Source organism: Lolium rigidum, chromosome 7 (assembly GCF_022539505.1).
Source record: "Lolium rigidum isolate FL_2022 chromosome 7, APGP_CSIRO_Lrig_0.1, whole genome shotgun sequence".
Taxonomy (NCBI): domain Eukaryota; kingdom Viridiplantae; phylum Streptophyta; class Magnoliopsida; order Poales; family Poaceae; genus Lolium; species Lolium rigidum.
Window position 1 is genome coordinate 251,076,404 of NC_061514.1, and position 14,741 is coordinate 251,091,144.

The window sequence follows — 14,741 nt, forward strand, 5'->3', positions numbered from 1 at the left end:
TAAAAATTCCACCTTCGGGTTAGCATCCGCACCCCTTCCAAGCATTAAGTTGCAAACAACAGACAATTGCATTAAGTATGGTGCGTAATGTAATCAACACAAATATCGTTAGACAAAGCATTGATGTTTTATCCCTAGTGGCAACAAAGACATCCACAACCTTAGAACTTTCTCGTCACTGTCCCGCATTCAATGGAGGCATGAACCCACTATCGAGCATAAATACTCCCTCTTGGAGTCACAAGTATCAACTTGGCCAGAGCCTCTACTAGCAACGGAGAGCATGCAAGAACATAAACAACACATATATGATAGATTGATAATCAACTTGACATAGTATTCAATATTCATCGGATCCCAACAAACACAACATGTAGCATTACAAATAGATGATCCTGATCATGATAGGCAGCTCACAAGATCTAACATGATAGCACAAGAGGAGAAGACAACCATCTAGCTACTGATATGGACCCATAGTCCAAGGATGAACTACTCACGCATCAATCCGGAGGCGGGCATGGTGATGTAGAGCCCTTCGGTGATGATTCCCCTCTCCGGCAGGGTGCCGGAGGCGATCTCCTGAATCCCCCGAGATGGGATTGGCGGCGGCGGCGTCTCTGGAACTTTTTCCGTATCGTGGCTCTCGGTAATAGGGTTTTCGCGACGGAGAGTTTAAGTAGGCGGAAGGGCAGAGTCGGGGGAGGCACGAGGGGCCCACACCATAGGCCGGTGCGGGCCCCTCCTTGGCCGCGCCGCCCTATGGTGTGGCCACCTCGTGGCCCCACTTCGTATCTCCTTCGGTCTTCTGGAATCTCCGTGGAAAAATAAGACCCTTGGCGTAAATTTCGTCCAATTCCGAGAATATTTCCTGTGTAGGATTTCTGAAACCAAAAACAGCACAAAACAGGAACTGGCGCTTCGGCATCTCGTTAATAGGTTAGTGCCGGAAAATGCATATAAATGATGTAAAGTGTGTATAAAACATGTGAGTATTGTCATAAAACTAGCATGGAACATAAGAAATTATGGATACGTTTGAGACGTATCAAGCCTCTCCGGCGAAGAAGAGGGCCACCTCCTCCGTCGAACCCAAGGCTGCTGCCCCGGGCGCCCTCGTGTCGCGGAAGAAGCCCGATATCGCCTCCTCGCACCGATGAGAGGCGGGGGGGGGGGGGCATGGCGCAGACCGAGGTCCTGGCCGCCGCCCACCACCAGCCCCTACCGGTGTGCTGCGGGTGGAAGCCTTCGGGAGGGGAGGGGGGACCGCATCGCAAGAGCCGCCGCCCATCACCATCAGCGCCGGCCGCCGCCATATGCGTCGAGGAGGGGAGAGCCAGTCCGCCGTCCCCCACGACGGCGAGGAAAGGCCCCCGCCGCCGCCACGCCCCGAGGGTCTTTGCCCCGGTGGCGCTACCGGCGACGGCGGCGGCGGTTAGGGTTGGGGAGGGGTCGGGAGGAGGAGGGGTTGGGGAGGGGTCATATAAAAACTTAGGCTACTTAACATAGCGGTCTGCAAGTACCGTTTTATATGGAGTTATTGTAAATTTATCAACATAAGTATCGTTGTGCCGCATTGCCTAGCTTTATGCGTCCAACAAGTAGAAGGTTCACGGTTCGAATCACCATAGCGATGGATTATATTTTATTATCTCCTCTGACAAGTGGACCCCATAATGTAAGGTATATACATTTTAGTAGAAAAATACGGAGGTTTTTTTTTTGCATAAAAGACATTGCCACTTGTCAACTCGTGAATCGCTTGGACCAACTTTTGCACATCAAAACAAGTTGTGGGACTACGGTACCCCATTTTACAAGTTGTGGGATTAATTTGCACATCTCACGTAGGGATGGTAATGGGTACCCATGACCCACGTACCCGCCGGGTGAAACCCCAATAAGATTACGGGTATGGGATAAAATATTACCCATGGGTTTATAAAAGGGAAAATATTGTACCCATCGGGTAGAGCGGGTACGGGTATTGGATGGTACCCATACCCATATACCCATTTACCCATCTAAATTTAACTAGTGGGTCATCATAATATTCTAAACTGCATAATTTCCCTCTAATCACGCCTTCATATTGCTAAGCTAAACCTCACGCTTTCCGGTCTAACCATTTCTGGTAGGTTAGAGAGGATTAGACTCCTATTTAGGACCGCTTCACCTTCTCTCATTTTTTTTGATCAATTTGATGTGTTGTAAGCGCGGGTATTTTTTACCCGCGGGTACCCATTTACCCTGTCGGGTGACGGGTATGGAAAAAACTTATACCCATTGACGGGTATGGGTACGGATGACGGGTAAGATTTAAGGCGACGGGTACGGGTATGGGATGGCTCTACCCGTACCCATACCCTGCGGGTACCATCCCTAATCTCACGCAAGTTGTGGGACTACTAGTGTATATAGCTCTTTTATTGACTCTCATTCAATCAGAAAACAGCGAGTACTCCTCACAGTAAAGTAACATTAAAGGTTGTATGCATTTATTGATGCAGAGACCAGGGCACTCCTCATTTTGAAAAAAAAACTGAAGTAACATTAAAGTGCGACATCCTAGCTTGCAACAAATTTTAATTCTATGCATTGATCTATATATCACCGCGTACAAAAGGCACCAATAGTCATTGATAAACTCTTTTGGCAACATCAATTATTCTAGTACTCCCTCCCTTTCAGTTTACTAGTCTTCCATGTATCTCTATGTCGTCAATTTAACCTATATAATTTAAATTATATAATGCAAAAATTATATCATTAGAAAATAGAACATCTAAACTTTCTAATGATATAATTTTTATAACATATAACTAATGCTAACTTGAACAAATTTGCGACCTAGGGGTACGTTCACGTCTAATAAACTATGAGAGAGGGAGTACCACAAATAACGGATCATATCATTAAAGACGTCACCTGCACAAATGCTCTTTTTTGAATAATATTTGTGCTGCCCACAGAATCATGTTAATTATCACATAATATAAATTTCTGTGAAACCGTAGTAAACATTTTAGACATGTTCAGCCATTGCCCTCGCATTTGCGAGGGCCAACATGTTAGTATTTTCAATAACTCAATACTCTACCTAGTGGACTAGGATTGATGTTTTAATGGTGAATTAAGAGGAACAAGCGAAGATAGATTTTCACCCTTCTGTATATTCTAAGGGAATACATACCAACAAAATCTTCGGTACTCCTCTGTCCTTGTATAGAAGGCTACAAACTCAAATTTTATATACCAAGAAAACAAAGTAAACTAATAAATATCACAATTGAATTAATTATGTGAAAGTGCTTTGCGTTGCGGGTTAATTACATTCCTCTTTCCGCACATAACCAAACAAGTTGGCAAGTTTCTTCCTAGCCTGAAACAACTAATCAATCAAAGTGCCTATCGTTTCTCAAACCGAACCCAGGTAAAATTGCTAGCATTTAAACATAGTGTCAAAGCTAGCCCAAGTCACGTTTTTAACTTTTTACTCATATAGCTACCGAGCCAAATTGCATCCGACGGGACGAAACGCGAAAAAACCGATATGAGCAACCAATCATGCCCTAAGGAAATACACTTTCGAGCCTTCCATCTATTTTAAGGGAGTACATACCAACATAATCTTCGGTACTCCTCTCTCCTTGTATAGAAGGCCACAAACTCAAATTTTATATATCAAGAAAATAAAGTAAACTGATAAATATCATAATTAATTACTCCTTTGTCCGGGTTCATAGGACTTGCATGTATTCCTAGATTGTAAATTTGAACATGATAATACAAGATATTTATTGCAAAACATATATCATTAGAAAGATCACATATTCTACTTTCTAATGGTATAAATTTTGTGTTGTATAACTAATATTATGTTGACCAAATGAGCAATCTAGAAATACGCGTAAGTCCTATGAACCGTGATGGAGGTAGTATGTGAAAATATTTTGCGTTTCGGGTTAATTAAATTTATTGCATGTGATGTCTCCTTCTCTACCGATGCATGCAACATTCACATTAATAAAAAACATCCTACATGATAGAAATCCAATCATTTATTCTCGATTGGTGTTAGTAGCATTTGAATATATATTTTTCATAGTGGGTTTGCATTCAAGAAAGGAGCGATATCAAACAAGTGGGCATCAGCTGAATTTGTTAAATGGACTCTCGAGGACCATCATGCACAGAAAAGTTTGACCCGAACACCAAGCCCGAGTTGGCACCAGCATTGTCCCTTCCATAGATCGTCGGCTTGGACGGAGTACTGAGGGAGGTGGTTTCACTCCCGAGCATCATGACTACCGACGACATCAACGGACGGTCCGTCGGGTTACCCTGGACGCACAGAAGCCCTACGTGCATGCATCTCAACACTTCGCTTTCCGAGAAGCTGCTTCTCATGCACTGGTCCATCATACCCAACACTGTCCCGGCCGTCCAGTGCTCCCATGTCTGCACCATTTGCAGCAACCATGAGCAATACTGTGTGGCGACATCTGATACATACATTCAGATAGCAAGCAAGAGACGTACCGTAGTCAAGAGATCTTCGGATTGTTGGGTATCGCAGTTGTTGTTCTTCCTCCCAGTCACGATCTCCAGAACCATGACCCCGAAGCTGTAAGCGTCTGATTTCACCGAGTAGTTTCCGCGCATCACGTACTCTGGCGCCATGTATCCACTAGTACAGCATGGCAATCCAGTTAGGTTCAGTTTATGCCTACTGAATGAACGGGAGTATGTAGTAGTTTCCAAATTACTGACTATGTTCCGACGATATGGTTTGTGACGCCCTGCGTCTGATCTCGCCTGGAAGAGCTTGGCGAGGCCAAAGTCTGAGATCTTGGGGTTCATGTTGGTGTCAAGCAAGACGTTGCTAGCTTTCAGATCACGGTGTACTACTTTGAGCTGGGAGTCCTCATGGAGGTACTGCAAACCTCGAGCGATTCCTTTTATAATCTTGAACCTCTTTCCCCAGTCAAGCTGTTCACGTTTCTCGGTGTCTACGCAACGTACATAAGTTAAGAAAGTAGTACCAAAACAGAAGAGAGAAAATGTAGAGAACTGAAAGACTCCGTGTTAGTACCGAATAGGATCTTATCGAGGCTCAGGTTTGAGACCAACTCGTAGACGAGCAGCCGCTCCTGCTGCTCCAAGCAGACGCCGACAAGCCTGACGAGGTTCTTGTGCTTAAGCTTGGCAACCAAGGCGAGCTCGTTCTTCAGCTCCTCCACTCCTTGAGTTGAGCTCCTTGACAGTCTCTTCACTGCTATTTCTTCGCCGTTCGGCAGGGTACCCTGTGCAAGATGGAACCGAAATTAAGCCGAGCTATAAAAATTGCGACGTGTTTTCCCCAAGATATATATAATTGCTTGGTATGTACCTTGTACACCGCACCAAATCCGCCTTCGCCGAGCTTGTTGATTTCCGCAAAATCCCCGGTTGCAGAACGGAGTGTTGAGATACCAATCAGCATGTACTCTACACTGTCGATGTCCTCGTCTTCGGTATAATAACCTGGATATGTTTAATTATCAATGCCATTTGAACGGAGTGATGTTGGAACCTTGTGAATCGATACTTTGGTTTAATAAAGCAAGCCGTGTGCATCTATTGATGCAGAGGCTGGGCTATGCTCATTTATCTAAAAAAAATTGTGACCACAAGTTGGTCAGTGTTTATGCCAGTTTGGGCCCACAGTGAATTGTTGCACGGTTATAATTTTTGAGGAGTATACAGGACTTACTTGGCTGTTTTTCTTGTTCTAGTGTCCGCCGCCTTCTCCAGAGAAGGAAGCAAGCGACAAGGTTTATGACAGCTATAGTAGGAAGAGCAACTATAAGAACCAAAGCAGAAGCACTGTACTTTCTCCCTGTGAATTAAACGAATGTAGCAAGACAAATGTCAGGTCCGATGAGGTTTACAAATTAGAACTGAAATGGCATATAAGGTTACTGAAGTAGAACATGACTTGCAAGCAGCCCTAAATAAGACAAGGAAAGAGATGTGATGGAGAAGTAAATTCAAACAGAGCAGAAATGGTGATCTCGAGCACATGAATGGTATTACATCCGTTTCGAAATATAAGCCTTTTTAGCTTTAAAAAAGAGGCTTATATTGTGGAAGGGACATAGTAAATTCCTACACTTTACACGGACTCCGTGGGAACATAACTGAGGAAAAGGAAGAGAATATGGAAAGAATGTGCGGCTCAAGCATGTTTGATTTCGGCGTGCAAAAGCTATGATAGGCGTCTTGCAAGACTGCAAGTTGCAATAAGGCAATAACCGAAATGATGTGTCACAGTCGCATAGTAAAGGTTGAAGCTTTAATTTGACTCACCTTCTCCGACCGCCGTCGCTGGCGTCACAGCCGGCGCAGAGGCCGGTCCTCGGGAGCTGGCTGCCGTTCCTGGCAGCCGCACCATGGCCGGTCCATCAAAGAAGGGCACCGTCTCGTACCGGTAGCTGCACCTCACCCCAAGAAGCCTGGCTCCAATAGAGCTGGTGAACGTCGTCGGCAGATACTCCATGTTCTGGACGATGCAGTCCCGGCACCGCTCCGGCGTAAGGTCCGGCGTGCACTGCGCCCAGGCGTACACCTTGGGGAACTCCTGGTCCAAGTCGGCCTCCCCGGACGCGTACAGCCGCGTGGAGTTGTACACGGCGTAGTTCACGGTGGCGTTGATGAGCGCCGCCACGACGCGCTGGAACCTGGCCGGCTCGACCGTGGCGTTAATGTTGAAGAGGGTCGGACGCGTCGGGTTGTATGTTGTGTCGTCGGTGGGGCGGGAATGGATGTTTGAGTACTGGGCCACGCAGGAGTCGTAGAAGACGGTGGCGGACCTTCTGTAGGGGCACGCGTCCGGCAGGACCCGGAAGGCCTGGTCGAGGCAGGTGAAGCAGTAGGAGGCGTTGGCGTCGCCGCGGCAGAGCGCGAGAGCCCAGACTTGCTGCGGAACGGCGCCGACCTGGGCGGTTGCGAAGAGGTCCGGTGACTGGGAGGCCTTCTTGGGGAGGATGGCACCGATGCGGTAGATGTTCTTCTCGTACCTGCTGTTGGCCGTGTAGGTGCTGGAGCTGCAAATTAGCCACGGGTACTCTCCTGCGGCGGGGGAAGCGAACAACGCGACGGTGACGATGGCCACGGACAGGAGGAAGTGGTGAGCCGCCATACTAGCGACCAGTGATGGACTGATGGTGGAACGGGGAATTGCGGGTGTTGAACGGGGAATTGTTGTTGGTAGCTTTTGTATACCGGGTTAATTTTGACCATCAGACACGGCACAACTGGAAATCAATTGTCCGTTTTCACCAATTAGCTACCTAACCTAAGGGCTCATTTGATTCATAGGATAGAAAAACACATGAATCGAAAAATTATAGGATTGAAATGTCATGTCTATTTAATTTCTACAAAAACATAAAATGTGTTTAATTGTAGCAAAGGAATTTTTCATGAGGTATGACTAATGCTTTTTTCCTATATGATTTACCCTACACTGTTTCCATTAATCAAAAACCAATGTAGAGTTTTTTCCATAGAACTAAAATCCTGTACAATTTGTTTATAAATTCTATGAATCAAAGGAGCCCTAATCCGTTATTCAATTCTTTTGCGTACCTAATCACACACAGCTCACCACCAAAGAACACATACTGAGATTGCGCTGAGGTTGCATCGGGGGAGTTTGCTTGGGCTCCCCCGACCTAACCCTCCCCCGGGTGGCGGTGCCGCGCCACTCCGGGGAGCCCCTTCTCACCGGACCTCCGGCCCCCCTCCAGCCCTTCCCTCCCCTCGCCGCCGCCGGAGGTGTCGCCGGGCAAAGCCCGCGCAGCATGGCGGCGGCGGGGGTTGCAGCTGGTCGCGACCCTGGGAGGTGGCGCTGCCGCTCCTGATCTTCTTTTGTGGTGGTGGTGGTGCGTGGTGTCGGCGACCGGAAGGTGAGGCGGCAACGGTGGTGGCGTGGCTGGATCTTGGCCCTTGGGGCCTGGAGGCGGCCGTGTCTGATGTGCCTTCTGCTCCGCGCGACGGGCTGCTCCGCCTGCATCACATGGGAACTGGGGCGGCGGCCCCGAGCATGGCGGCGGCGACCTCCTCTCCGGAGATGGATGGCCTCGTTGGGCCCACACAGATCTCTGGCATGGCGGTGGTGGTCTTCTCTTTCGCCGGAGGATATCGGCTAGTTGTGTGGCTAGCTTTGGCGGATCTCGCGATCCGTCGTCTAGCTCCCGATGGTGAGGCGTAGCTGCCGGTGAAAGCCGGCCCGACTTCGGTCATGGCGGATGATGGCGGCGCATGTTCGGCGTTACCTTGTTGAAGGCATTGTCTCTGCAGTCTGCGTTCTTTGCCTGGGCTGCTCCAGGGGAAACCCTAGACCCGGGTGTAATATCCCAGGATTTGGGGTTACAAAAATAGAGAAAACAAATGTGTGCATTGCATTCATGCATAGAAAATCCGGGGAATTTTCGCGCTTTCAAGTAAAACATGTCAAAGTAACTGAAGCTTCACTTGACTTGGTGGAATTGAAGTAACTCATTAAGTCAAGCGCTATAAACCTCAATGTGACCTTTGTTAAAACCTTGTTTTGGATAGTGGTGGTTTGATCTAAGGGGTTAGATCAAATGGAACTAAAACTAACCCAATAACACATTAATCAAGGATCAACTACTTGATCTTATAAAAGATCATAATATGGTAATCTTTGCCATAATATGTGAACATCTATATATTCAACTACAAATCAAGTAACAATTAGATGGAGAAACTATTCTTGCCTTATCTTTTCCATCTCTTAAACTAATCTATGCTCCTACCATGAACCACATGGTATTTATTCCACTTCATTCTTCAATTCATGACAAAGAGATCAACACTACAATTATACCCTAGTTTCTATTTATTCTTCTCTATTCAAAGTATTATACATCAAAACCTCAAGAAGAGAGAGTTCTATATTTATTAGAGAAGCAATGTCAACTTTGAGCTAAACTTTGGATATACATCCATATGATCAAATCATCATATATAAGAAACCCTAGGATGTTATTCAAGACATTTCCTAGAGAGAGAACCCATTTATGTTAACCATAGATATATATTGATGACCACATCATTATCTTTGGAGCATAACCTTGAGATATTATTTAAGTCGTTCCCAAATAAGAGAAACCATAGATATCAATCCTAATTATACCTATTAAACAAACAAGGATAATTCTTGAACTAAAGCATTAGGTTATAATCTATCTCATCTTGGAGTGGTGAGGTAATCCAATATTAAATTGAGCAAGACTATATCCATGAATTGATGAAGTAAAGTAGAGACTAATCCAACTAAGTTATCCAGATGGAGACTTAACCTTTTCATACCAATGAGATCTAGTGAGTACACCCTAAACCCTAAAATAATCCATTCCTACATAGGAAATCTCAAGCTATGGTGTTACACTCAACTTAGTTGAACCAAGACTTGATTTCTAGTAAGAGTATCCATACAACCAGATGATTATATTATCATTCCTTGAGAATAACTCTAAGTTATTATCTCAGGCATTCCAATGGATATGATCTATTGAGACAGCCATAGCCATGTCCATCCAAGAAAGTATAAAAGAAGTACTATACCTAGTTGATAAAGACAATACTTGATATTGGAGATGAGTACCATATTTCCCTAGTGATAACTGAGTAAGCCAAATCCCTTGATCATCACAACTTTGTAATGATCATAAACCCTAAGGTCTAGAATGAGTGTGATGTGAGGAAGACAATAAGGAGAGGTTTGTGAGGAACAAGTTGATCATGTCTAATCCATGGTCATGTTTTGGAGAAATAGGAGAATAAGCCATAAGTTAAACCTAGTATAATAAGCAAAAATCATCAATCACATGAAATCATAGGGGGACTACTGAGCAACCTAGATCATTCTTCCCATCTTAAGTAGTGAAACACATGAAGGATAGCAAGACCTTGTCTAGTCAAGCCTTTATATAAACCTAAGTGATCCTTTGAGGTAACCATCCTATTAATGGGAGGAATATCAAACCCTAGTCAACTTTACATATTCCTTACACACCTAAAACCTTATATCAGATTCCAACTTATAGTTGTGTACCACTTAGAGATCACATCTCTATTTCAATTATACTTCAACTAGTGCACATAAGCAAATCCTAAGACCATACCGTAAACCCAAATACCAGTAAGGTTATTAGATGATCAATCCTAGTTTGTGCATCACTTATATGATCACCATTAAAACCTAGGCCATAATTGAGTTTTAAACCATGTGCCATTAGGTGAATATAATTAGTAACCTAGAAGTGCTCCCTAGTCAAATCTTATACTTCAATTATGGAACATAAGAAACACCTAGTACTAAATCCTATAATTAAACCCATGTGTGGTTATCAACCACTCAACCTTGTAACCAAGACCAAACCATTATGGATACAATATCTACTCTAGATATTTTCAAAGATAAAAAATAGTATTAACCTTGAAATCGGGTTATAATAAAAATTACAAGACCTTAACAAATAGGTGCTCACATAAAATCATATGCAAGTGATCAAATTCTCAAATAAGAAACCAAGTCCTTAGAAATATTTAGGAACATGAAATCATGCCACTGGATCACCTCCTTGAACTAGTAAGATTGCACGTGCAATGCACGTCTGAACTAATGAATAGTCAAACATATTGGGAACATTAACTTTCATATTGTTGCATCTTATGAAACAACTTAGCTCTTTTGTCAAGTACCGAAAGTATACATTTATAATCATTAATAATATATCCTTAATTGCATAGTTCAAATACATTTTGTCATACACCAAATGATAAACAGCTGAAAATATCCGACACTTCCAAGTTGTTAACCTCTCAATTGATGCCATTAACGGCAGTTCCGACCATGTTTTGCGACCTATTGTGTGTTTCTAGCCAAGATTGCTGCTTGAGAGTTCTGGTAGCAACCTTTCCGAAATTTAGCGAAAACTGTTTTAACAAATTCCATCATCCATTCTAGCATCCAAGTGGGTAGCTTCTTTATGTTTCTTCTTGATCTGCTAAGAACAGAACCATCGTAGCAGGGTATCCAGCTTTATACATAACAAGCAAGCAACCACATCGGATATCACAATAATTTTTTGCATTCATCTTTTGGAGAAGTTCAATAGTATAATTATGGCATGGATTTGATAACATCTACAAAATAAACTTTTAGCAAACCTGTAATCAAACCATATAAGCCAAAAGCAATGAATCACTTTTCTAAAATACAAAAATAGACCAATTGAAACATATTTTCACATTTCAAACCAGTCTGTTGATAAGGGACGATTAGTAGAGTATAGGAAGTGTGCTGTTCTAAACCATTATCGTGTGCAGACTTCAAGATGTTGTTTGACACCATGTAAAATAGGAAAATGTAGAGCTTCTACCTTAACATTACCTTGTCTGAACCAGTGCCACTTCTTTTAGCAATACTTGCAATATCGTTGAACAACATCTAAAGCTTCAAGGAATATCAAATGAAAAATAACAAAGCATAAGAAATAGATTAACATCAGACTATCAAGTACACGTAACTTTTATATCGGAATTAAAATACTGAAACATAAATCTGAAAGAATATGGAATGAATACGAATATGGCTAAGGGGTGCATGTAAATCGGCTTCATTTTATATATGTCTTGGCGTATTGTGTGCCGGCACCGCAAAAATGTCACCTCATATCACCTCAACAAGCAAAAGAACAAGTAGTTCTTGTCTCGGAGAAGAAGAAGCAAAGTATAGCCGCAAAATACACATGCCAAACTGATTGCACCAAAAGTATGGCAGTGAACAACTTACAAGGTTTTTATATAGCATAAATGATTTATAAATTGATAGCTAATTGCAGAAAAAATTAACATGTGAATGACATTTCTTAAAACTACAGTTATTTGCATATCAAGATCAAAGACAACAACCGTACTGTGTAAATTATTAGGTTTATATACCTGCAGAGTAAAGAAGGAGCTCTATTATTTTATTATTATTATGCTATGCGAACTCAACCCAAAATGCAGAGTAAAGAAGAAGCTCTATTGTTTTTTATTATGCTATGCAAACTCAACCCATAATTCCAACAACAGAATCAGGGTGCAGTTGACCTGTTTTACCAAAACTAGTTGAAATGCCCGTGCGTTGCCACGGAAAAACAAGATTTGAGGAAAGACGATTTCATTTTTTTATGCCTTATAAAGTATAGCTACTTATAGGTTTCAATTTAAAGTGTTCAAATACCCCGCATTATATATTGGCATATACTTTTATAGTTTTCAAATATTCAACATTGTACATAATACTCCACCCTATACAATATACACCGACATCCCCACCCCCACCCCCACCCCCTCTTCGTAGCCATCGCTATAAGGCAAGATAAATAATACAAATAATTTCAGAAATGAAGCTGAGATGTAATATGTTCGAATAATGCAAACAACCATAGAGAAGAAATAACATGTACGAAAGCTGTCAAAGAGAGTATTAACTGAAACACTTCATTTATTGTCTCAAAATATAAACCCCTCTTGTAATCCACCAGTACCAGTACACTCTGGTGATCTGATTTTAACCCTTGCAGGCAGTCAAAATAAAGTATAAGTCCATTCAGTAAAAAAACACCAAGACTTTAGGCTCCCATTCCATTTTTTACACATCACATAAATCTGAGCAAAATCAAAGTTACACATGTCCTCAACAACCAACCTATGAAGCATACGACTTTTCTTCTGAGGTTACAGAGCAAGAGTATATGCGATAACGAGTGATATGACAACATGCACACTACGCTCCCGTTTTCCTACTATTTCATTTCGATTTCGTCAGGCATGAATGAGGAGTAATCCGTAACACGTTTCTTCTTATTTTCTCAGGGTAGTAAAATGTCTGTGCGTTGCCACGAGAAAACAAGACATAAAGATAGGTGATTTCATTCTACTGGGTATTATAAGAACGTTGATTTGTAGTATTCAACCAAACGTTATACACTGAGGTTTCTATCCCTCCAAAGATCAACACCATGTTTGCAAGTTGAACTGCACTTTAAGAGCATGCCCACACAGAATCCCCATGTGTCCAAATAGGCCACACTTGCAATCAATTCTTCCATGTCTCCTATTATTTTAACCTCAAATTAGACCCTGCAGAACTTTTCATGCATCGCAGCATTTTTATGCTTCGCCTTGTAAAGCATATCCTTCTCGATCTCCTCTACGCTGTACGCAAATCCCTTGTCGCCTAACTTGTCCGCATAGCCAAGTATCGACTTCTCAAGGGCATTCGGTCTCGAAGGACATGCGGTCTGGTGGTGCTTGACCTACCCATACCCTGCATCGTCAAACAGTCAGTTACATTTTTTTAATTGTTCCTATTTCCCCTTCAAAGAGAGGCTTTATTTTTCCGTATCTTAACCACTGCAGCGACCTGGGTGTTATGACCATATGCTTTCTGTTAATTTTGTCTGGCATTCTTCTTCATCATGTTTTAATCACTAACTGAACAATTTCATTTTTTTTCCAAAGATGCATTACTCTACATAGTTGAAACCTGTCTGACAGTCCATACTAACGCAAAAACATTTTCCATATAAGAACCATTATGTTCTTACTAACTTCACAAGCCTGCATAGTCTATTTTAATGCCAAACAACATCCACCAAATAACAGCACTAACTACGAAGCGACAAGCAACAAATTACAGTTCTTGAATTGTTGATAGTCTTCATAACAGAGGGGGGCAGTACACCTTTTATACAAGCTTTGAATTAATGCAGGAAAATCCAAGACAAGATCATTTTTGTCCACAGATACAGAGCAACGCAATTACAGGACCACATTCTTCAGTTAGTTAGTCTGAAATTGTTGCGCAACAAGTTTAAATCAATTACTGAAACCGTACAATGAAATTTGTCTGAAAATCCTTTTTTGCAAAAATTGCCTGCCCCAAAACCGTTTTCCTCTGATCTAGCTTTATGGTATTGCTAACTTGAAAGTCCTGCAGCGTAACATTCAATTCCTACCAGTAATGTACATGGAACGAGCCTGTGGTTCACTAACTTCCTGACTCTGCAATTATTAGCTACTGGTCACCTGTTTTTTTCCTATTGTGTTTGCTAATTTCATTCTACCAAATTCACGTCACACAAATACATCCATACTAATCCACCCAAACAACAGTTCGCAGCAGCCTAGCATTTCGTGTTTCGCAGGTGTCACAGTGCAATGAAACGTAAGAACAACTTTGAGAAGACAGTTCGTACCTCTTAGTCCAGTTCTTAAATGTTTCATTCTGATTCACAATGCAGGGCTTCGAATCAGCCTGGCCGTCACCATCTCCTTCGCCGGCACCAGCCACCGCTTGCATGCATCCGACTCTACCGACTCGACATGGTTGCAGACGCGGCTCCTGCATTTGCATCACCGAAACTATGTATGGAAACTTTAAAAGAAAAATGTGCTTTTAATTTCATGTTATTTTTCCTGATAAGTACACCATTTTGAAAGTATTCTTAGGACAACAACTTAATTGTTTGTGTCACTGAATTGCACACATCAAACTACTCAAATTTATAAGAACGGAAAAATGTTAGAAGAGATGGTGAAGATAAAAATCATGAATCCACATGTATACCCATATTCGAGTATCCAGAAGACAATTATGAATCCACATGTACGCC

General features: G+C 42.5%; 1 pseudogene; it reads right to left on the minus strand.

Moving 5' to 3' along the window:
- Positions 1-4,136: 4,136 nt before the first annotated feature.
- On the minus strand, positions 4,137-7,194 carry LOC124678307 (annotated as a pseudogene).
- Between the last annotated feature and the right edge of the window lie 7,547 nt (positions 7,195-14,741).